We start from the raw sequence: 22568 nt of genomic DNA, 5'->3' as shown, positions 1-22568 counted from the left end.
GGGTACGGTGAGATCTTCCGGTGAGCAGGCCCACACACCGCTGCCACGGAGCCCCGAGGCTACCCCCCCCTACGATGGCTTAGATGGAAATGGCAGCTTTTCCTTGCAGGCCTCTGTGACGTTTACCTGAGCTTTTGCACACGGCCCCAACGGCCACGTCACAAGGCTTTGGGCTTTTTTTTTTTTTTTTTTTTTTAACTTTTTATTTTCTTATTTAATTCAGTTTAAGTTGGTTTAGTTTTAGTTTTCTTGGACAGTGGATCTCATCTCACCACCTACTCCAGCTTCATCTTGAACTCAAGATCCTTTTGCCTGGTCTTATGAGTGCTGGGGTTACACATATGTACCACAGCACAGGACTACCTTTTTTGGGTTGATTTTTAACACTTGAGTTATTAAATTTAAGTTTGAATCGCTTTCTGTTGAGGAAGTCTGACCTGTAGAATGTTTCAGTTAGTCTCTTTACATGTGGTGGCACAGGCCTAAACTCCCAGACTCAGGAGGCCTACACTTCAACGTTGGGTACATAACAAGAAAACTTGATTACTTCCTAGATCACAAAGAAAGCCCTTTGCATACTTTTTATGTTATCTTAATTAACTAATTCGAGGCAGGGTCTCTCTGAGTAGCCTGTATTACCTGGGACTCGCTATGTACCATAGGCTGGCCTCAAACTTGCAGGACTCTTCCTGCCTTAGACTCTTGAGTGCTGGGTTTAGTGGTGTATGCCATATCCAACTTGGATAATTCATGTTTGTTCTTAATATGTTCACAGAAATAAGAAATCCACAAGCGCTGGGATGTAGCTCAGAGGTGCAGTACTTGTGTAGTAGCATGTACACATCTAATAATCCAGAGCTGAAAACAACACATTAATATATTTTTTCTAAAAATCTACAATGAGATTTGCTCACAGTTTTTATTTAATTTTTTAAATTTTTATTTATACGAGAACACTGTAGCTGTCTTCAGACACCAAAAGAAGGCATCAGATCCCATGACAGATGGTTGTGAGCCATCATGTGGTCACTAGGATTTAAACTCAGGACCTCTGAGAACAGTGCGTGCTCTTAACCACTGAGCCATCTCTCCAGCCCCAATTTGCTCACAGATAACACACTTTATTATTATTTTATTGTTGCAAGCTTAACTTTCCATTTTTGTGGGAATGAAGGCTTTTCAAATAGCCTTCAAGTATCTGAGAATGAACCTCTGATCCTTGGGTTTCTCTTCTCATAGATGTTTTCCAGACTGTTTATACCTTATATATGGACATGCTCACTTAAACAAATACAGAAGTATTAGGCCTAAGAAATTAGCCATCTTTTAATTTTTCTATTTTGTTGTTTATTTGGCTGTTTTTTTGAGTCAGGGTTTCATGTAGCCAAAGGTGGCCTTTAACTTTATCCTCCCACGGCTGCCTCCTAGTGCTGGGTTATAGATATGTGATACCACACTCACTTTTACATGAATGAGTGTGTGTGTGTGTGAGAGAGAGAGAGAGAGAGAGAGAGAGAGAGAGAGTGTGTGTGTGTGTGTGTGAGAGAGAGAGAGAGAGAGAGAGAGAGTGTGTGTGTGTGTGTGTGTGTGTGTGTGTGTGTGTGAGTGAGTGTGAGAGAGAGAGAGAGAGAGAGAGAGAGAGAGAGAGAGAGAGATACTGGAAGTCTAACAAGGTCTTATACATGTTAGGAAATCACTCTACCACTGGGCTATATCCCCAGTCTGACAGTCTCTCTCCTTTCTTTATTTTAATGTGTTTTACTAGAGTATGTAGCTAGACTAGGTTTAAATGATCTTTCTTCCCCAGCCTCTCCAAGGACTAGAATACATGGCACTTTACCCTCTTGACCTTTACTGAATATATGTATACATGTGTGTATACATGCATGTATGTGTAAGAAATAATATTTGGGAGGGGATAAAGCAATCTGCCTCCTATCTCCTGTATGTGCCATTGATTTGGTCATCCTTACTTTTTTTTGAGTGTATACATTATTATTATTATTCATATATGGATACATTTTTTAAAGGTTAGCATATAAAAAATAAATTTGCATATCCATTATAAAATCATGAAACGGTAACAGCTGAGGAGAAAATATTTTCAACATGTCAAGAACAACAGAATAAAAGCTCTAACAGCTCATGAACAGGTGCCTCAGAAATAAGGATATGTGTATGAAACAATATAGAGAAGAAAATGGAAACTAGACATAAGATCTGGTGAAGGAAGGTGACCACAGGTAAACAGATGTGGTCATCTCTACTCTTATGAAGATTGTCAGAATGGACCAACCGCATGTGTCACAGGGGTATGTTTAACTTGTAAGGAATAAGTAGACTCTCAGAACTTGCTGAGAACAGACTATATTTTTTGCCGGATCACTCCCGAAGATGCTGTACCTCAGAGAGGAAGGAAGCATCTGAGAAGGAACGATGCAGCTGTGGGTTCAGGCTGTCATGGTGACACCTTTGGTGTTGTACGTATTGTTTGTATTGTTTATTGTAATAAACCCTTTCAAGATTGCAAAGAAAACAAGAAATAATATCTGATGGTTCATTTTCAAAAGAACTCAAGACAGTAAGCTTTGGTAGAACTAAAAAGGAACTGGAAGGGGTTGGGGATTTAGCTCAGTGGTAGAGCCTTTCTAGGAAGCGTAAGGCCCTGGGTTCATCCCAGCTCCAGAAAAAAAAAAAAAAACAAAAAAAAAAAAAAAAAAAAAGAAAGGAACTGGAAACACTGGGCCCCTCGGGATTGAAGCCTGCTTAAATTAGCTGTCCTCCCTCAATCTGTGCTAATCTAAGCACCAGCTTCCCAACTAAAATTTTAGAGTGCAAATCACCAACAGCTAGGCTTGCCTGGGGAAACTTGAAAATAGCCAGGATATAAAACAGAGATGAACCTATTCATGTTTTTATTGTTGTTGTTGTTGTTGTTGAGAGCAGACAAATGTCAACAGCAGAGAGAAAGATGAGACCTACATGGCATGTAAGATTGTACCCTCCTAGTGACTTAGTCGAAGAAGAGAGGAAGGGGCTTGTTGTGTTAGAGTTATAAAAATTGTTCTCTGCGCTCTAGCAGCACGCCAGATGGCCACAAACTTTTTTGATAATTAACAAGCATTTATTCTTTTGACTTGGTTATTGTCTCCTATTCAAAGGAATTGATTATAGCTCTTGGAACCATTAATTTACCAAAAAACAAAAAACAAAGAACAAAAACAAACAAACAAACAAACAAAAACCCAAAAATCCTATTTGCTAGAAAGAAAGCCAAGTTAGGGAGGCGTGAAGACCGTGCCTGTGATCCCAGTGCCGGCAGAGCACTGGACCTAAGCAAGTGGATTTCTTGTTCCACTTTTCATACCAGTTCAACCAAATTAGCGTTAGGTTCAGCCATAGTGGCCCTGTCTGAAAAAATTAAAGTGAAAAGTTGTTGAGGATACATCTGAAGTCAAAGTCTGGCCACTATGCAACACACACACACACACACACACACACACACACACACACACACACGCACGCACGCACTTGCACACATGAATGCATGAAACTGCACACACCTGTATGCACCCACATACACACAAATAAATAATAAATAAATTTTCAGGGGCTAGAGATGTAGCTCAGTGGGAGAACACTTGTTTATCATACACAAGGCCCTGCATTTGATCCTATTCACCAGAAAAAACAAAAACAAAAACAAAAAAAAAAAAGGAAGGATAATTTGTTAAAAGCAAATACAAGACCTTAAAAAGTTGGAAACAAAACTTCTATGTTTTCTCACTAAGATCTGTTATAATTTTTTAAAGATTTATTCATTTATTCTATATAAGTACACTGTAGCTGTCTTCAGACACACCAGAAGAGGGCATCAGATCTCATTACAGATGGTTGTGAGCCACCATGTGGTTGCTGGAAATTAAACTCAGGACCTCTGGAAGAGCAGTCAGTGCTGTTAACCACTGAGCCATCTCTCCAGCCCAGATCTGTTATAATTTTAATGAATGTGCTTTTGTTCGAGCATAGTGGGAACAATTTGTCTGAAGTACAGGTATTAGTATGGTATTAATTGGTCAAAAATGATTGATAATCAGGGGCTGGAGAAGTGGCTCAGTGGCTGTACTCATACAGAATTAAAACAGACTGGACTGGGGCTGGAGAAATGGCTCAGCGGTTAAGAGCACTGGCTGCTCTTCCAGAGGTCCTGAGTTCAAATCCCAACCACGGCTCACAACCATCTGTAATGGGATCTGATACCTTCTTCTGATGTGTCTGAACACAGCTACAATGTACTCCTATACATAAAATAAATAACTTTTTTAAAAAAAATGTTGAACTGGAGAAATGGCTCAGAGGTTAAGAGCACTGTCTGCTCTTCCAGAGTTCCTGAGTTCAATTCCCAGCAACCACGTGATGGTTCACAATCATCTGTAAAGGGATCTGATGCCCTCTTCTGGAGTGTTTCATATAAACAAATAAATCTTAAAAAAAAAAAAAAAAAGTTGATAATCTACAAATGTCAAATGTGTTAACTTTTTACATTTTTTTTTTTTCTTTCTCTTCCTCCTTCCCTTTTCTCTTGCTTGCTTGTTTGTTTCTTTCTTTGTTTTTGAGACAATCTCGTTGTGTAGTACTGTCTGTCCTGGAACTCACTCTGTAGACTTGGTTGGCCTCAACTCACAGAGACCACCTACCTGCCTCTGCCTCCTGACGTGGCTGCTTCTTCTTCTTCTTCTTCTTCTTCTTCTTCTTCTTCTTCTTTTTCTTCTTCTTCTTCTTCTTCTTCTTCTTCTTCTTCTTCTTCTTCTTCTTTGAAACAGGGTTTCATTCTATAGCTCCGACTGGCATGAAATTTACTATGTAGCCTAAGTAGACTTCAATCATTAATTCTTTGGCCTCATTTCCCAAGTGCTGCCATTACAGGGTCACAAACACAAACTGGCTTACAGACACTGAGTTTCAGTGCTATCAGTGCTATATCCTCAGCCCCAAAGCTGTCTTTTGTATATTTGTCTTCTCTCTGTCTCTCTCTGTCTCTCTCTGTCTCTCTCTGTCTCTCTCTGTCTCTCTCTGTTTCTCTCTGTCTCTCTCTCTCTCTCTCTCTCTCTCTCTCCCTCCCTCCTCCCCTCCCTCCTCCCTCCCTCCCTTCCCTTTCTTTCTTTTCCTGGTCAGGGTGTTATATATATCCCAGGCTGGCCTTGAACATTCCATGTAGCTGAAGATGACCTTGAATTCTGATCATTCGCTCTCTATTTTCTGAACGCTGACATTACAGGTGTGTGCATCAGATCTCATTACAGATGGTTGTGAGCCATCTTGTGGTTGCTGGGAATTGAACTCAGGACCTCTGGGGTTAAATAGTGCTGGGGATCTGAAGCCAGAGCTTTGTTCAGGCTAGGAAAATACTCTCCCAACTGAGCCGCATCCTAAAACCCTAAAACACAATTGTTTATATCCCTTATAATTAAAAATATCAGAGGGGCTGGAGAGATGGCTCAGTGGTTAAGAACTCCGACTGCTCTTCAGGGTCCTGAATTCAATTCCCGGCAACCACATGGTGGCTCACAACCATCTGTAATGGGATCTGATGTCCTCTTCTGGTGTGTCTGAAACAGCGACAGTGTACTCACTCACTCTACAGTGTACTCACATATGTAAAATAAATAAATAAAAATTAAAAAAAAATATCAGAGAAATTAAACTCTGGGAAAGAGATATCTTGGCAATTTAGAGATGATTTCTAGCATTTCTATTTGTGTTTCCAGTATGTCAGATGTAAAAATATGTATTTCCCTGATGGTAATCAAAAAAAACGTCTCTTAAATGGATTCTTCAGACAGAACTAAGCTAGTTTTACAGGAATAAAGTTTAGTTTGAACTTTGTTTTTTATTTTAAAAAAGATTCATTTATTTTTATTTATATGAGAACACTGTAGCTGTCTTCAGACACACCAGAAGAGGGCATCAAATCACACTACAGGTGGTTGTGAGGCCCCAGGCAGTTGCTGGGAATTGAACTCACGACCTCTGGAAGAGCAGCCAGTGCTCTTAACCACTGCGCCATCTCTCCAGCCCTAGTTTAAACTTCCTAAGTACAGTCTGCTTTAATTCTGTATGAGTACAACTTTTGTTCTAAGATGCTAGTTAACACTTTCGCAGTGGACTCCAGGTAAACCTAGCTTAAAGGCTTCTTCTATTGCTCAAACTTGGCTGAAAAGAGCTTTTCTATCACATTCCCCTTTCCCCCAAAGAAAAGGCTCTTTCAGAAACACGGGAGTGATTTGTTAACGTGGGGATGGAGCCGAGGGTTTTTTTTAATGCATGTTATCTATCTGTCCACTAGGTGGCGCAATGTATCTGCTAGACCTGTCTTCTGCTTCTATTCTGCTTATGATATATATGTTTTTCTTTTCAGATGCAGGTATGCAACTGCTTTTCCTTTCCTCCTCCTTCTCCTTTTTCTTCTTCTCCCCCTCCTCCTCGCTCCATTTTACTTGTAGTCTTCTGGTGCTATAGATGAAAATCCACATTTTAATGCAGTGATAGATCGATAGGCACCAGTCAAGATCCAGGGATGAATAAGACGGGGAGTTGTTTTTTTTTAAGATTTATTTATTATTATATATAAGTACACTGTAGCTGTGTTCAGACACACCAGAAGAGGGCATTAGGTTTCATTACAGATGGTTGTGAATCACCATGTAGTTGCTGGGATTTGAACTCAGGACCTCTAGGAAGAGCAGTGGGGAGCTCTTAACCACTGAGTCCTCTCTCCAGCCTGGGGGACTGAATCTTGAGGAGACCCTTAAAGACCAAGATTCCCTACCGAAAACATCATGCTGAGAGTGAAAAGTGCTTGCCCCAAGACTTCTCATTCGTTCCAGGTATTAGAAAGACTTATTCCTCAGTCTCTGTAACTTGGGCCCACAATTACGTCTACATACATATATTTTCCTGACCCCTGCCCCCAGCCCCAGCGGTGGAGGCTTTTTTTTTCCTTCAGTATCTTTTGTGGCCCAGGTTGGCCTAGAATTTGTCATGTAGGTGAGTGAGGGTGTCTATAAATCCCTGGAATTACAGGCCCTCATCACCATGCCGGTGTTTTTGTTTTGTTTTGTTTTGTTTTGTTTTTCAACACTTAGAATATTAGGCACAACAGGAAACACAACTCCAGAGAGGCAGAGGAGGCCAAGAATTGTATGGTGGACCAGAAAGGGACTAATAACAGTAGTGAAATTTGATGGTAAATTAGGAAGGATGGGGATGATAGAATTTGATGACAGAAGGGGCTGAGGGAGGGACGGGTGGTGGACGCCAGTGTGAGCAGCGATAAGGAAAGAAGAGTGGGCTAGGGACCTGAGTACTGGGCAAACAGTGAAGGCTCAGTGGGCTGCTGTAGGTTGTGGAGGGGCGCTCTGAGAGGGAGGAGCGCGGCGCATGCGTTGCAGCACAGTGCAGCGCTCCGGGAGAGGCTGTGGGTCCGTGGCATCCGCGCAGCGGCCGCAAGTGTAGCAGGTTTCGTACCTGGTGTTCATCGCCGTTAAGTCATCGCTGCTACCACTCAGGCGCGGCTCTATCCCGCCGCTCCCTCTACCCTCTCGGCACTGCCAGCAGTAAGAATTTTTGCTACGACACTCTCTTCAGCAGGAGGTAAAGGAACGACGAAGGGCAAAAAACGTAACATGGAGGGTGGAGGAGGGAACTTGGGTCAGGGAGATCCTTAATTTGTGCATTTTCTCCTTTGACGGGAGGGAGAACTGGAGGCCAGTACGAACCCCAGCCCTCCAAAAGGATGTTGAGCATTACTTAATATTGGGAAAGATTTTTAGACTCTCTAAGCAGGTTTAAGGCACCTGAGCATCACTGTTTTCTTTGATATCTCCTATTTAAAACAAAACAAAAAACTTTCGAGTTCTTCATCTGCTACGGGTGAATCAAAAGGATGAGTCTTTAGGACTGGGCTTCATCCGCTTTTTTGTTTTCCTTGCGGGTGAGTGAACGTAGTTTGAAAGTGACGGCAGCAGGCCTCGAACTCGCGGTTATTCTCGTAAAGCTGGGATTACAGGCGTAAATCACTACGCCGGGCTCTGACTCAGTGGTTTAAGGTTGGAAGGTTTTTAGCTGTATTAAGGAATCCGTGTACCATGTAACCTCTCCTTTAGGTTGCTGACGGATTCCATTTGGATTTGGGATCTGCTTTATCACCTACGACGTCTTTTTAATCCCATGTGTAGTTTAGTTTATCACAGTTAATCCTGTTAAGAAATGTTGTTTATGATATGGTTTAGACACTGGGGCACAACTTTGGCGAGAAACACGTGCAGACTCACCCGGCATGAGAATATATATATAATATATATCATATATATATCACACATATATATATTATATATAATATCCCACAGACTTCATCTCACCAGTGTAGCAGAACGCCGTAAAGATTTATACATATATATGTATATGTATATATATGTATATGTATATCTTCACGGGAGGGGAGAATAGTAAAGATCGGCACGCTTTGCGCGGATCTCAAAAGAGTAACCATAGCACCAGATGGTGGCGCTCAAGTACTCTTGAAAGCCTGACGTGAGGGTTAGAGCTGCGCCGGCACGGGAGATCGTGGGCCCTTAGGCGAGGGTGGGGCAGAGGCAAGAAGGTGAAGTCACGCATGCTCCATGCCTGCAAAAGTCTTCTGCGCGGGAATAAAAATGCGCATGCGTAAGTGGAAGCATGTCGCGGGTTTGAGTGAGTTTAACATTAGGGATCGAGAACTGCGCGTGCGTGTTGCCAGTGGCTTGGCTGGGAGGGCGGTAGGCGTGCAACGTTCTGGTAATTATGATTGCGAAATAGCGAGGGGTTCGGTAAGTTGTCTTTCGCCCAAATCGCCATTTTAGGCTGGGTGGACCTGTAGAGAGGGAATTCGAGCATTCTAGTAGTTGAAGGGATTAGTGTGAGTGGAGGGTGTGGCCAAACCCACTGAAAAAAAGTCACTCCAGAATCTTAATCTCTCCCTGGTCAGTCTGATAATGGGAATTTTAAAATGCAGAGGAGATAGTGAGGCTGTGAAGGGTTGCTGCCGCAGCGCAGCGCTTTGCGCTTATAGTCCAACCACAATCAAACAATGCCTATGCGAAAGACTCCTGAATAATCCTGGCCGATCTTGGCTAGCCACAGACTCATTTCACCAGAGCAGCAGAACGCAGTGACCACAGTGAAGTACGTTACCACTGTACGTCTGCCCAAAACCCTTGGGGTTTTCTCCCCTACAGAACATAGAGGAGAGGATTTCGGTGTGTTTCTGAGTGCTTATTACATTGGTTGAAACCTAAGATCTGAGCAAACCACCTCCTGAAACTCTGACAAGCAGAGTCACGTCGGTGTCGTCAGTGTCACTACACTGAAAAGGAAAGGCAGTGGTGATAGGAAAGTGTCCAGGGCTTACGTGTGTGTGGCCCCCTTTCTCTTCTGTAGAACTTTCTGCATGATTTGGTCTGAGGTAAAGGTGAGAGATTGGAGGTTGGTCGTTAGGTTTTGTTTGGCTGCTGAACTGTTGTGCTTTTGAGGATTGCTAGTGAAAAATCTATAGTTAATTGCTTAAAACTAGTAATTTAGCATTCAGTTATAGGAAAGGGTAGAGCAGTTTAAAATATCTTTCCTATTAATCCTGCCAATCTTTTGCAGTTCCAGTTTCATCTCTGGGCCCGTTTATCAAATAATTCACGTCCAGGTCTACAGTACTTACTAGCACAAGAGACCAGTATAAAGGTTTTACATAACGCGCTAACATTAACTTATTTCATAGTCTCCACAATCCTATGGAATAGCTAAAGTATTACTCATTTTATTACAGATGAGAACTTTGAGGAACACACAGATTAATTTGTCTAAGGTTTTATAGCCAATTGAATGGCCAGGGCTGGTTATTTCTCAAGGTTTTATTGCTCCATAATTCTGTGTTGTTAAACATTCCTTATCCCTTATATTGAAGGGACACATTTAAGAGAGTTATTTCAATTTTTGTCTGAAACCATAAACCTTAGCCAAAGCATTAAGAAAGACTGTTTTTTACCTCAGTGCATAGTATTTGGTTACCCAAATGGGAGATACAAAGTGAGTCGTAGATGTGGAACCTGTGGGGCTGCCTCTCCTGAGTGTACAGTTGTCCTCTGGATTTTTTGTTCTGCAGAGGGTATAAAATGGCCGACTGCAGGATGCTGGACACACTCTTGTTTTTGCTTGATTCGTGCTACGGTCCAAGGCTTTAAGGCAATCAATCCCACTTGCTGCAGACAGATTTTTTGGAAACCTTTTATTGATAATGTGTTATATGTTAGTCATCTAATAGTAAAGAATGGCTTTTGTTGGTGATATAAGAAAGAAAAATACTAGTTAAAATGATTTAGTTAGATCCATTTCCATGGAATATCAGATGGTATGAACATCTTATCACTTGATCAAATCATTGCTAAATTCTTCCCCAAAAGGTTGTGTCAGTGTTTACTCAGAAGTACTGCCTGATGGCTTTAGATAAATTGTGTAAAAAAAAAAAAGCCATCCTTTTTAATTGGTGAAATTATATTTTTTCTTTGTATGTTTCTCAATTTTATCTTTATTCATATGATATTTCATATCTTACTATCTGTTGAAGAAATATTAACTTTTACTGTTTACTGCCCGTTATTCTACTACTCAGATTTCTATAACATGGATAAATAAGTACGTGTTATTATTATTTGACATCTCATCTTTTTAAATTTTGGGGTAATAGAGAGTTGAGACCATGTGGTCAGATTTTATTTTCTCCCATTCTTCATTTGAGTAGGTCTCCACACAAATTAAATACTCACTGTGGCTTTGTCTGTGGATAACCATTCAGAAGAAAAAGCTAATAGCACCCAGAGATTGTGTTAACTAGATTGTTTACTAGTTTTCTTTGTGTATTTTTCTGTACAGTTGATATACTTCATATTATATTTTCTGTTTAACATTATGTTCATAATTTCACATTTGTCATTCAGTGGTTTCATATGTGTAACTATATAATTTTTTAGTAAATTATTTAATGAAAGTCTTTTGGTTTTTATTCATTTTGGTTTCTGTTTCTTTTTTAAAACATTATTATTACAGGGTAGGGGCATACGTACCATGGTATGTGAGGTCAGATATCAGCTTTGAAGTTAGTGTCTTACATCATTATGTGACTTTTCAGGAACTAAACTCAGATTGGTCATCAGGCTAAGATTGCCCTGGTTTGTTTATCTCTTCATCAAGGTCCAGAATTAGAATTACTCATTAAAGATTGAAATAAATGTTGGTCATAATTGCTTTCCAGAAAATTACATAATACTTTGCACCCTGTCATTTAAGTACTTAATTTTTTCTCACTTAATACGTAAAAGAATAATACGTAAAAGTTACTTTGAAAAAATATGTATTATGTTTGGAGACAGGGTCTTACATATACCAGGCTGGCATCAAAATGGACAGTGTTGGAGAGCATGATAAAACTACTGATCCCGTGCCTCCCTCCTTCATTGCAAATGTGTACCACTAGTCCTAGTTCTTTTTTTTTTTTTTTTTCAGGATATGAAAATTTATTACTCTGTTTCTATTTTCAAGATTTTATGATCTTGGTCTCTCCTTCTTGCCTTTTGTACAGAGCCAAAAAGACACATTGGCTACTTTAACCACCTTAAAGGCGGACTCCAGGAATATCACCCACGGCAAAAGGCCTTTGCGACCTAGTTCTTGTTTTAAAATAAAGCAATGAACTCATAGATGTAAAATGGGTCCCCAAAGCCGGTCTCAGTGTAACTGCCAATACTATATTACAGTCGTTTGTTGGAACAAGCCTAGAGTGTCAGCTCAGTGGCTAAAGATGCTGAGTAGCTAAAGCCTGAGCACTTGCGCTCAAACCCAGACCCACAGGCTTTGATGAGATCCCACTCCTGAAATTCTGATCGTCACATGCACCTACCTACTTACGAATAAATACAACAATGATAATAAGAACCCGAGGCCGTCTCGTTTAAAAAGTGGTGTGGCAGGGTGGGAAGATCGCTAGCTCAGTTGGTAGAGTGCTTGCCTAGAATGAACAAAGCTATGGGTTCAATCCCCAGCAGAGCATAAAAGCTGAGATGGTTGGTGCACATGTTTGTAGTCCCATCCCCCAGGAGGTAAACATGAGGCTTAGGAGTTCAAGTCCATCCTTTGTTACATAATTCATTTAAGTCTAACCTGAAGGGGTACATGCACCCTTTCCTTAAGTGTTGAAACCAAGCATGGTCCATATGCCTATAATCCTAGCACTCTAGAGAACCAGGCAAAAGGGTTGCTGTGAGTTGGCTACATAACAACCCCCAACCCCCACCTCGGAAAAAAAACCCTCTATGGGACAGAGAATTTCCATCTCTCCTTTGTAAAACCATCTGAACAAACCAAGGAACCTTTTTTGGTTTGTTTCAGAATAACAAAATTACTACTAAAGATTTGCTGTTTCAGACTTGTTCAGAGTCATTACCAGACTTTTGTTGTTTTTGAAGGGAGGAATCTACACTTGACAGTAAGGACTGTAGTGTTTAATATTCCAGTTTGAGTTCAGTTAAACTTGGCTTATATCTGTCATACTAAACACTTAGCGCTGCCTACAGAGAATATTGTAAAGAACTGGTGAAATGCTTTTAAAAAGACAACTATAGCACCATAAAGAGAAGAAAGGAAGCCAAACACAATTAAAAAGTACCTCCCCCCTCAAAACAACAAAAATCCCAAAGCAGAAAACCCATCATCATCCCTGACACTGTTTTATCCTTTAAACCACAATAAAGTAAGTAAAAGCAATAAAAGTAGAGAGTCGTTGCTTTAAAAGTTGTGCAAAGGTGTACATGATACATCTTTTGCTGATGGATCCTCTGGGTTAGGAGCATTTTTATTTTTAAAAGCCGTGCAGAACTATGAGTTTGCAATACTAGGCACTGCTTGCTGATCTTTCAAAATGCTTAAACGTTATCATCAACTTGTCTACATTAAAATATACAAATTTAGGCAGGAACTACATGTCAGATGCTGCCACTAGTTATTCTGGATTCTTTCAAATTTAAAGTCCCTTCCCCAAAGATGGAATTCTGAGGGTCAGTACTGACCACGTGAAAGTAACGCTTTGTTCTCTGCCATCCTGCACCCCCTCCCTCCCCGCACTGTCCTTTTGAGGTTATGCGGGTGGGGCTGCTGACTTCCATCTTCCTATGCACACTAGAAGGACAAAGCTTAATCTTAAGGTTTTCACATACTAAATGCTGTTCTCATCTAATTTTGGTTTAAAGCCGGAAACTTGCTCTACTAGCAAACTGATTGGCCCTAAAGATCCCTCCCTGGTGGAGTGCTGAACCATTTTGTTGGCTCCGACCCGCTCGCCTCACACGCGCGTGCAAGGGCTAGGATCCATTTCCGGGTGACATTGCATCTAAGGCCCCTCGGGAAATGTAGTCTCTGGTAGTGCGCGGGCTGAGCCAGCAACCCCCGCCCCCCCCCCCCCGCCTCCGCCTCCGCTGCACGGAGGAAGCTTCTTTTCCCGCGCTAGATGCGCGCCCTAACGCGTGAGCACCGGTGGCAGAGAAGGAAGTGACGAACCGCGGTAAGGCCCGGACTTGGAGAAGGGGGGGCCTCCCAGAGCTGGGGTGAGCCTTGCAGCACGTGCTGCTGTGGCTTTTCCAGATGTTAGGACTCACGAATAACTTTTTATAGTGGTAATATCTCCTTAAAGAGACTATTACTGTTGCTGAGTTTTGAAAAGGGAGTGAAATGTGTTCCTTGCTTGCTTCATTTTGGCTTTAAAATACAAGTGAATCGATGTTCTCAGACTTTGTGGGAAGAGTGGCCAGTATTTTTTGATTCCTGAACCTAGTTGCTCCTGATCCATATACACTTTGCTTGGTTAGGCTTATTAGATACAGTGGTGTAACTGTATTTTTATTCCATATGTATGTTTCATCTATTTTGCATTTCTTAGTCTTTTCCTGTGTGCTCACGTGCACATTATATCAGGGGGTGTGTGTGTGTGTGTGTGTGTGTGTGTGTGTGTGTGTGTGTGTGTGTGTGTGTTACGTTGTTTAACATGACCGTTGAATGTCTCGTCCTCCTGGTCTCCCTTCTCTAGTGCCGGGATTGCGGCTGGCATTGCTACCTCTGGTTTTTATTTTTTTTTATTTTACGTATTTCTGGATCAGCCTCACTTAACATGGCTCAGGCTGCTCTGATGTTCCCTATTTAATGCAGGCTTGCTGCTAGTTGTAAGGATCGTTGTGCCTCAGAGTCTCTCAGAGTCCCACGGACTAGGATTGGATTATAGACCTAGCAAATGGAACTTTTAAAAAGTCACAGTAGGTTGCAGATTTGGGGTTTTAAAGGTGTCAGGTAGGCTTAACTGCTTTCAACTACATCGTTACACTGACTTTAACCGAGTTAGTTGTAACCTCTTATTTTTCAGTATTTTTCTAGCTGTAGATAGTATTAAATAACCTTTGTATGTAGTGGGTTGGATATACTGAGTTAGGGTGGGGTCGTGCTTTACAGAAGGTTGATGGAAGGCGTTCTTTTTGAAGCTCTGCGCTTGTCTTCAGCATTCTACCCCAGGTCAGCATCTGCTTCTTTAATATAAGTAGAATCCGGAATTAGGGACATTTGGAATTATTTGAAATGGCCAAAGGGGGGTAAAAAAAAATAAATAAAGCATTTAACCCTTTATTTTCCCCATCTCCAGTTGCTACAGCCTGGGCAGAAATTTTTACATCAGCCAGCATAATACAGTTTGCATTTAGTCAGACTGTATTCTGTCTGGGTACATATCTGCTTTCCTATGAGGGCAGGGGAGTTCCATTTCTAAAGCTCATTCTGGCATATTTGTAGGCCTCAGTAAATCTTTATTGGATGAGTAATTAATTAGTCCATCAGCAAGCCTCTGTGTGCCTGGTAAAGTCACCGCTACAGGTTCTAGACTGTCAACTGTCTATTCAAATGGTCAGACACTTTACATTTCTTTCTAGTTATTTTGTCGGGGATTTTTCAAGAGACAGTTCTCTTTTTGTGTTTGAATCTCTGGCCTTGATATTTGCACTTTTCCATTGTTGGTACGGCTAACATTTATACTTTTTCTTTTTCTTTTTTTAAACTCTTTTTACCTATTTTATTGGCTGCAGACCCGGCCCAGCATCTTCTTGAGCTCCTCCTTGAGCTGGATGGGCAGCTACAGGTAACAGATGATGTGCATCTTTCTCACGCCGCGTGCCTGCTCGCTCCCAAGATCGCTCGCTCAAGATGGCTTTCGGTCAAGATCTCTTCTCAGGTTCTCCACACGTGCCAGGTACACAGGCGCCCCGTGCCCACCTGCTCTTCGTGCGCTGCCCCCATCAACGAAGGAGGAAAGCCGCGCCCGAACTGCAGGTCAGCGCCAAACCACAGGCCCACGCCAACTGCAGGCCCAACTACAAGCCCACGCTTGAACTGCAGGCCAAGCGCCGAACTGCAGGCCCAGCGAACAGGGAAGCTGAGCGCAAGTAGGCCTTGGGGCGCACCTGACTCCCTGGCGCTCCCACCGACTCATACTGCACGCCAGATATTCGCTTTATTGATGGGGCCCGGATACTGGCTCTGGGACATCCTTACGGCCCCAGTATTTGCCATATGGCTTTTTTTCATTGTTTTCATTTCTCATTCGACCCCTGCCACCACCACCGCCACCGCCACCACTACCGGAGCTGTCCTTAGCTCCTTAGCCATCCTTAGCAGTCTTTAGACCCCTATTTTTGTAACGGCCTCTACCTCAACAAGTGCTTCTGCCACCAGCCTTTGTTTTTTGGTTTTGGTTTTTGTTTTTGTTTTTGTTTTTTTCTTTTTTTCTGGAGACGGGGTTTCTCTGTGTAGCCTTGGCTGTTCTGGAACTCGCTCTTCAGATCAGACCTTAGTGCTACTGATGCAATCTAGTGCTTCCAAAAGTTAAATGAACCGTTTACCAACTGAACTACGCCAACCAAACTACGTTATCACTCCCTGCTCCCTTTTTTAAAAAGTTTACATTTTTGACCTAGGGTTGGGATGTAGACCAGTCTGCCTTTGAACTCCTGATCCTCCTGTGTCAGCCTCTAAAGCTCTAGGATTGCAGGCATGGGCTAAGACCTGGCATAATTACTACTAGTTTTGTTTTAACCTTCATTTTTATCTGTATGGGTGTGTGTGTGTGTGTGCCACGTGGCAGAAGTGCCTGATGACTCCAGAAAAAATACTGAATCCTTGAACTGCATTACAGTGGGTGGCGAGCCACCATGTGGTGCTGGGAGCAGCCACTGCTCCAAACTGCCAAGGCCATCTCTAACATTTTTTTTTGTTTTGTTTTGTTTTGTTTTGTTTTGTTTTGTGAGACAGGGTTTCTCCGTGTAGCTCTGGCTTGCTCTGTAGACCAGGCTGGCCTCAAACTCACAGGTCTACCTGCCTCTTGTTTCTGAAGTAGTGAGATTAAAGGAGTTTACTGCCACTGCCCACCTGCCCCTAACTCTTTTTAATGCACTAATTTCTTCTTAAATCAAATCAACACTTATCAGTTACATGTTTTAGAAATGGTTGTGGAGAATGGGGTCAGGTTTGTAATTTTAAAAAAACAAACTAGTTTTTTTTTTTTTCCTATTCTCTGTATGTAGTTGTGAAGATGTCCCCACTTCAGATGCAGCAGCTGCACTTGTCCAAAGCTTCTTTATAGGTAAACCCTTGAGCACATTTCCAGCAATAATTCTTCTTGCCGGAGCTGGTGCAAGAACAGGATTCATCTGTGGCACGGGAACAGCTGGTGTCCACTAGGTGTGAAGGCAGCAGTTTGGGGACAGAAGCGAGACCAGAGCCAGAATGCTAGGAGAAGGTCTAATCGAGGTTTCTTATTTTTTTTAGCAAGAGAAACCAGGAGTGCAAAGCTCCTCACTTATTCAGATTTATTTTGCTAGCCAGCTGGAATAGTAATGAGTTCAGAGCCCATCCCTGACCCAAGAGCAAAAGCACTGTTTTGTTAGTCTGCCTAAGAGTTTGTTGTGATTCATTTTGCTACACTGAAAAGTGAACGACCTAGAAATTAGGTGCAAGAAGGTTTTTTTTTTGTTTTTGTTTTTGTTTTTGTTTTTAAAGGTGAAATAAAATAAAACAACTCTGCCTCAGGGTTCAGCTTTGTAGGAGTCCAAGGCCTGGCTGGCATTGCCGCCTATCACCAAAGCAAGCATTAAAAACAACACCCCGCCCTAATGGGGTTCGAGGTTGAAGATCTAGGCCAGTGTTAGCTTAATACTTTTGTCATGAGCTCATTCTGGAGGTAAAATGGTGGGATGGGCCTCACAGTTTGAGATTTCAAACTACTTTCAAGTACCCACATAGAATTCCAAATTCCTAGATTTCTAGGGGAATTTCTACTGTATTCGCTTTATCTTATTCATTCTTGATTGCTGGACTTTTTTAAAAAAAAAAAGTTTATTTTAATCTCTTTTGTATTTACCTGATTTACCAGTATGAAGAGAAACTGCGTCTTTTTCTTTTCTTTTTTTTTTTTCTTTATTTTTTTTTTTCAGAGCTGGGGACGAAACTGCGTCTTTTGATTGAAGTATTAATTAGCACAGCCTAACTAAATACATAAGCAAATCCACCCGGGAAGGAATGGTGGTAAGCAACCACGCAGCTTTTGAAAGAATGGCTTCTGTGCGCTGCTTGCTGAGAATCTGTACGAGGAAAGGAAGAAAGTGTACGGCCAGGCCTAGTACTTAGCACTAGGCGGGCTCCATCGCTTCTCTGCATCCCGTACTTTGTCCTGGTTAAGTATCTACACCCAAAGTCTACATTGAAATGCCAATGAAGGTAGATTTAGCATTAGCATAACTTTGAGATTCTAGTAATGGGACTTTAATATCACGCTGCGGTAGTTTTCCTTTAGTCAATTTGGGTAAGTTAGAAAAGAACAAAAATCCTGCAGTGGTATCTTTACACCTAGGTAGGAGGTCCCAGTGGGGTATAGACAGAATGGCTTTGGGCTATACCGAAAAGCCCTGCGCTGAAAACAACAAATAACAAACAAAAACACAAGCAAGACCCGATGTTTATTTTTATCTTGAACTCTGGTTACCTCTGTGGTTGTTACCTTAATTTAAGTGGAAGGGCAGGAATGTCATTGTCCCCTGTTTATTTCCCTTATTAATAAAGAATTATATTCATTTCCCAGTATATGTGCCCAAGTATGCATTTAGGAATATACAAAAAGGTTTAAGGATGGGCATGTTCAGTTTCGGTAGCAGTAAATAGTGGAAAAATCTGTTCATGAGTAGGAAGTTTATTAAATAAAACTTGGTATATTTCATGCACAATATCAAAGCCACTGAAAATAAAAATATTCCCAACACTTGGAAGGCAGGCACAGGTAGATCTTTAGAAATTCAAGGCCAGTGTGATCTATGTAGCAAGATCCAGACTAGCCAAGACTACATTAGTGAGACCCTGTCTCAAAAATAAATAAATCAATGTAGAACAAACTTTAAAAGTAACAAAGCTAATGTAATATAGATTTTACTATTAGATTTGCTTAGGAGACAGCTAGTCACAAAAAGTAGAATTAGCAAATGGAGGTTTGCTTCTAAAACTCTGCAAGGTAGTAGATAATGGGGCTTTTTAGAAATAAGCATTTCTGATGCTAGAGTGTAAATGTTTATCCACCAGGATTGACCAGCCTTTAGGCCCATTCACATAACAAAAGGAGAGAATCTTGGCTTAAAATGAGCTCTTAAGCCCATTCCCAGGGACTATACCTCTAGCAACTCCAAGGGGGCAGTGTAGGACCGCAATCCATGTGAAGGCCTGGCTTACAATAAAGTTCTTAGGTTTCTTTTTGGGGGACAGGAGCACAATTCTGACAGATGAGAAAATCATGCTGGATAACAACTGTTTGAAAGGAACGACACTGGTGTGCTTAAATAGTTTTGGCTAGCCTTTAATTCCAGCACTGAGGAGGCAAAGGTACAGGGATCTCTTTGAGTTTGAGGCCAGCCTGATCCAGAAGAGGGAAAAAACCAAACAAACAAAAACCCAAAAATATTCTGGCAGTATCTTTGCTGTGTAAATCTCTATCTGTCACAGTGGCAAGACTAAAAATCTCAGTCTCTGTGTAACCTGGGCTCCAGGACATAAAAACGGTTTAAGGATATGGTGAGTGCATAAGACCAAGGTGTGTGTACATTTTTCTTTTCAAGGCCCCTCTTGTTTGACCATGAGCCAGAGCCAGACAGGTGGGATTAAGGAGCTTTTCCTTTACTGACAAAGTGGGAATTATTTCTATAACAAATTAATCCTAGCGCCTGGGAAGTGGAGGCGACACAATCAGGAGTGGAATCATCTTAGCTACATAGAGTTTAAGGCTAATCTGGGTTACCTAAGCCATTTCAACAAAGAAAATGTCTCGGGATGAATGTTGACTTAGATTACATTATAGTAATCAGAGAAAGTCACTACAGAACAATAAACATAGTTGGTGTAATTTTTACATGAAAGTAGTTGGGAAAAATAAACTCCATGTTGTGGACGTTTCAGATGGCTTTGGTTTTGTCCTTTATTAAAAGAGTGTGATCTATTTTGTCTTATTTTACAAGGTGTTGAGCAAGGCCTCATATTCAACATGGTACTCTATCACTGACCCTGATCCTCTAGTCACCCTGTGATGAGGTTTTATTATGATTTGGTAGTATGGTACTAGGTATCTTATTAACTGGGCTCTGCACTCCGAGGGACTCAAGTGTGCAAATCTGTGCCATGCAGCATTCTTGCATCTCACTTAAGGCTCTTCTTCAATGCAGTGACCTCAACAGAAAAGGAGTAAATAAAGGTGGTCACAGAACTTGGAAGCTGAGGACCTTTGTTTGGAAAAATGGCAGAACGTGACAGAAGGGGCGTGACGGTACAAGCTCATTGCTTTTGAGAAAGGCACTGCCAGTGGTGCAGCGCAGTTTTTTTTACAGACAATAGTTTATACTTGATAACGCATTGCCCTGTGAGGGCATGTCATCCTTTTTCTCTGCCCTTGGCTCTCAGATTATACATGGTATTATCAGGAGGCAGCAGCTGCTCGTATACAGGTCTTTGCTCTTTGTAAATAACAGCTTTAGTTTCCCATCAGTAGAGGCACCAGCCTTTCTCCACCTCGTGAGAGAACTTTGACGAGGTTTAATGTCCATTAGTAATTAGAGTAACAGATAGTGTTTGGGTGGTGGATGACGATATGCAACTTAAGCTCGGGGAATCTGCCTGCCTCTTGGCCTTCCTGGGGTTTAAGCTGAGAAAAGCTTTCCTCTCGTGGAGAAACAGGAGACTTAGCAATTTTAACAGATGCTACCAACAGGTAGTAACAGGTTAATAGCCTAGGCTCTGGGTCATTGCTGGACTGCTGGGTTTTTGGCTTACTTTTTATGTTAAGCAGCTGAAAAGTTATAATATACAAACAATACGATTCTTTCTTAGAATCATGGATACGCTCAGGGGGTTCTTTGGCTCCTCCTATAACATCTCACCTACCAGTTATTCCATTGACGAAGAAAGAGTAGGATACTATTGACTGTTGGTATAGTTACTTAGTACTTCCACCCAGATTAATTTCTTACCTTGTCTTTTTATAGTGCTGGGAGTCAAACTCAAGACTTCTGGGGATTTTTTGGAGACAGGCTTGCACCTTGGGTCATCTTGGCCTACGCAGCCCTGCCTCAGTCTCTGGAGTGCTGGGGATGCCACCTTGCCTATTCAAAATGAACTTTCCATAATATAAACAAACAGGAAAGGGGGGGTTCTCAGGAAGGGCTATAGGGCCCATATGTAGAATAGAGATGAAAAGATAATTGGATAATGTGATCAAAATTATTCTGTACATGCATGAAAATAAAAAAAGATACAATTTTTTTAATGAAAAATAGGGACAATAAGAGTAAAAATGCAGGCTGGAGAGATGGCTCAGTGGTTAAGAACGCTGACTGTTCTTCCAGAGGTCCTGAGTTCAATTCCCAGCAACCATGTGGTGGCTCACAACCATATAACAATCTGTAATGGGATCCTATGCCATCTTCGGGTGTATCTGAAGACAGCTACAGTGTACTCACACATAAATATTTTTTTTAAAAAGTAAAAATATTGCTTTTAATTAAAAACATTAGATCTATTTATCTGTTTACTTGTGTTGGGGAGTAAATTAAGGTTTCAAACACCCCTTGAGACAGGGGAAGGAGGGAGTAAGAGTGGGAAATCCGTGACTGATTTACATGGAGGATAAAATAAAAGTAACATTGGATTTCAACCTTGAATATTCCTTGTGAATTTGTTTCTTTTCCTTATCTCCAGGTGATGGCTGTCAGGAATTATGGTGCTTGTGAAGTGATAAACTGAACCCTTTGGATTCCATGAAGTTATTAAAGAATATAGTTTTCAAATCACGGCAAAATCGTGGTAAGTGACACTTACCCGGCTTGCTCAGTTAATGAGCAGACTGGAAGGTGATCGTCCTAAGCATCAGCTACTCCACAGTTCCCCACTGTCTGAAAACAGATTGAGATTCCCTAACCTCCTTTCCTCACGTTACATGTTTATAGAGGGGGAAATTGGAATTGTCTCAGATGATAGTTCTGGTAGAAGGGCGATTTGAATTCAATCTAGAAGTGATGTATTCCTAAAAGATTTTTATTAAAGATTATTATTAGTGTGTGTGTGTGTGTGTGTGTGTGTGCACGTTAGAATCTCAATGTGGAGTGCAGACTGGTCTAAGACATAGCAATCCTTCTGCCTTATTCTCCCTATCCCTGGTAAAAGCACGAGCCACCCCTCTTGGAGGATAACAAATTCTGAGATCATAGTTTCCTGACAATGGTAATTACCGTGATATAAAATATTACTTATTACATAACAAGTCATCTGGGATGCTTGTTGACTATACAGATTGCTGGGAAGTCAGAATTTTGTCATTTGTCAGATCTGACCCTTACTTACCCTGAGGTTTTCTGCTCAGATTTCAGCAACACGCCAAGATGAATCATTGTTTTCATGGACAACTGTGGGAGGCAGTTGAAAGCTTTGGTAAGCTGTCAATACTTTTGGGTGAGGTTTCTCATTTTGTAACAAAAGGAAAGTGGTCACATGTGGCATCTCCAGACTTCTTCAATAGATAGTATGTGCTTACCCTAGATTATTTTAGGTGTTAAGAAAGCTCTGCCCAGGGGACTGGAGATGGCTCAGTGGTTAAGAGCACTGACTGCTCTTCCAGAGGTCCTGAGTTCATTTCCCAGCAACTACGTGGTGGCTCACCACCATCTGTAATGGGATCCGATGCCATCTTCCAGCACACAGGTGTATATGCAGACACAATACTCATACATTAAATAAATAAATAAATCTTAAAAAAAAAAAGAAAGAAAGTTGCGCCTTTATGGGACTTTCCTTTTTGTGAGGTAAGAAGAGATAAATGCTGAATGTATAATGTATCATATGTTATATTAGGTTTTCCCCCTGTCATATGAAAA

At 41.4% G+C, this 22568-nt stretch overlaps 2 long non-coding RNA genes across 2 annotated transcripts; both read left to right on the top strand.

Moving 5' to 3' along the window:
* Positions 1–7481: 7481 nt before the first annotated feature.
* On the top strand, positions 7482–22115 carry LOC116888266. Its single transcript, XR_004386294.1, has 3 exons — positions 7482–7653; positions 21397–21501; positions 22058–22115. It is a non-coding gene; the product is annotated as an uncharacterized LOC116888266 (long non-coding RNA).
* LOC116888267 lies at positions 8823–11077 on the top strand. Its single transcript, XR_004386295.1, has 2 exons — positions 8823–8867; positions 10193–11077. It is a non-coding gene; the product is annotated as an uncharacterized LOC116888267 (long non-coding RNA).
* Positions 22116–22568: the final 453 nt, after the last annotated feature.

This window comes from Rattus rattus, chromosome X (assembly GCF_011064425.1).
Source record: "Rattus rattus isolate New Zealand chromosome X, Rrattus_CSIRO_v1, whole genome shotgun sequence".
Classification (NCBI taxonomy): Eukaryota; Metazoa; Chordata; class Mammalia; order Rodentia; family Muridae; genus Rattus; species Rattus rattus.
Note: the sequence above shows the minus strand (reverse complement) of the source record. Positions and strands in the feature narration are given on the sequence as shown.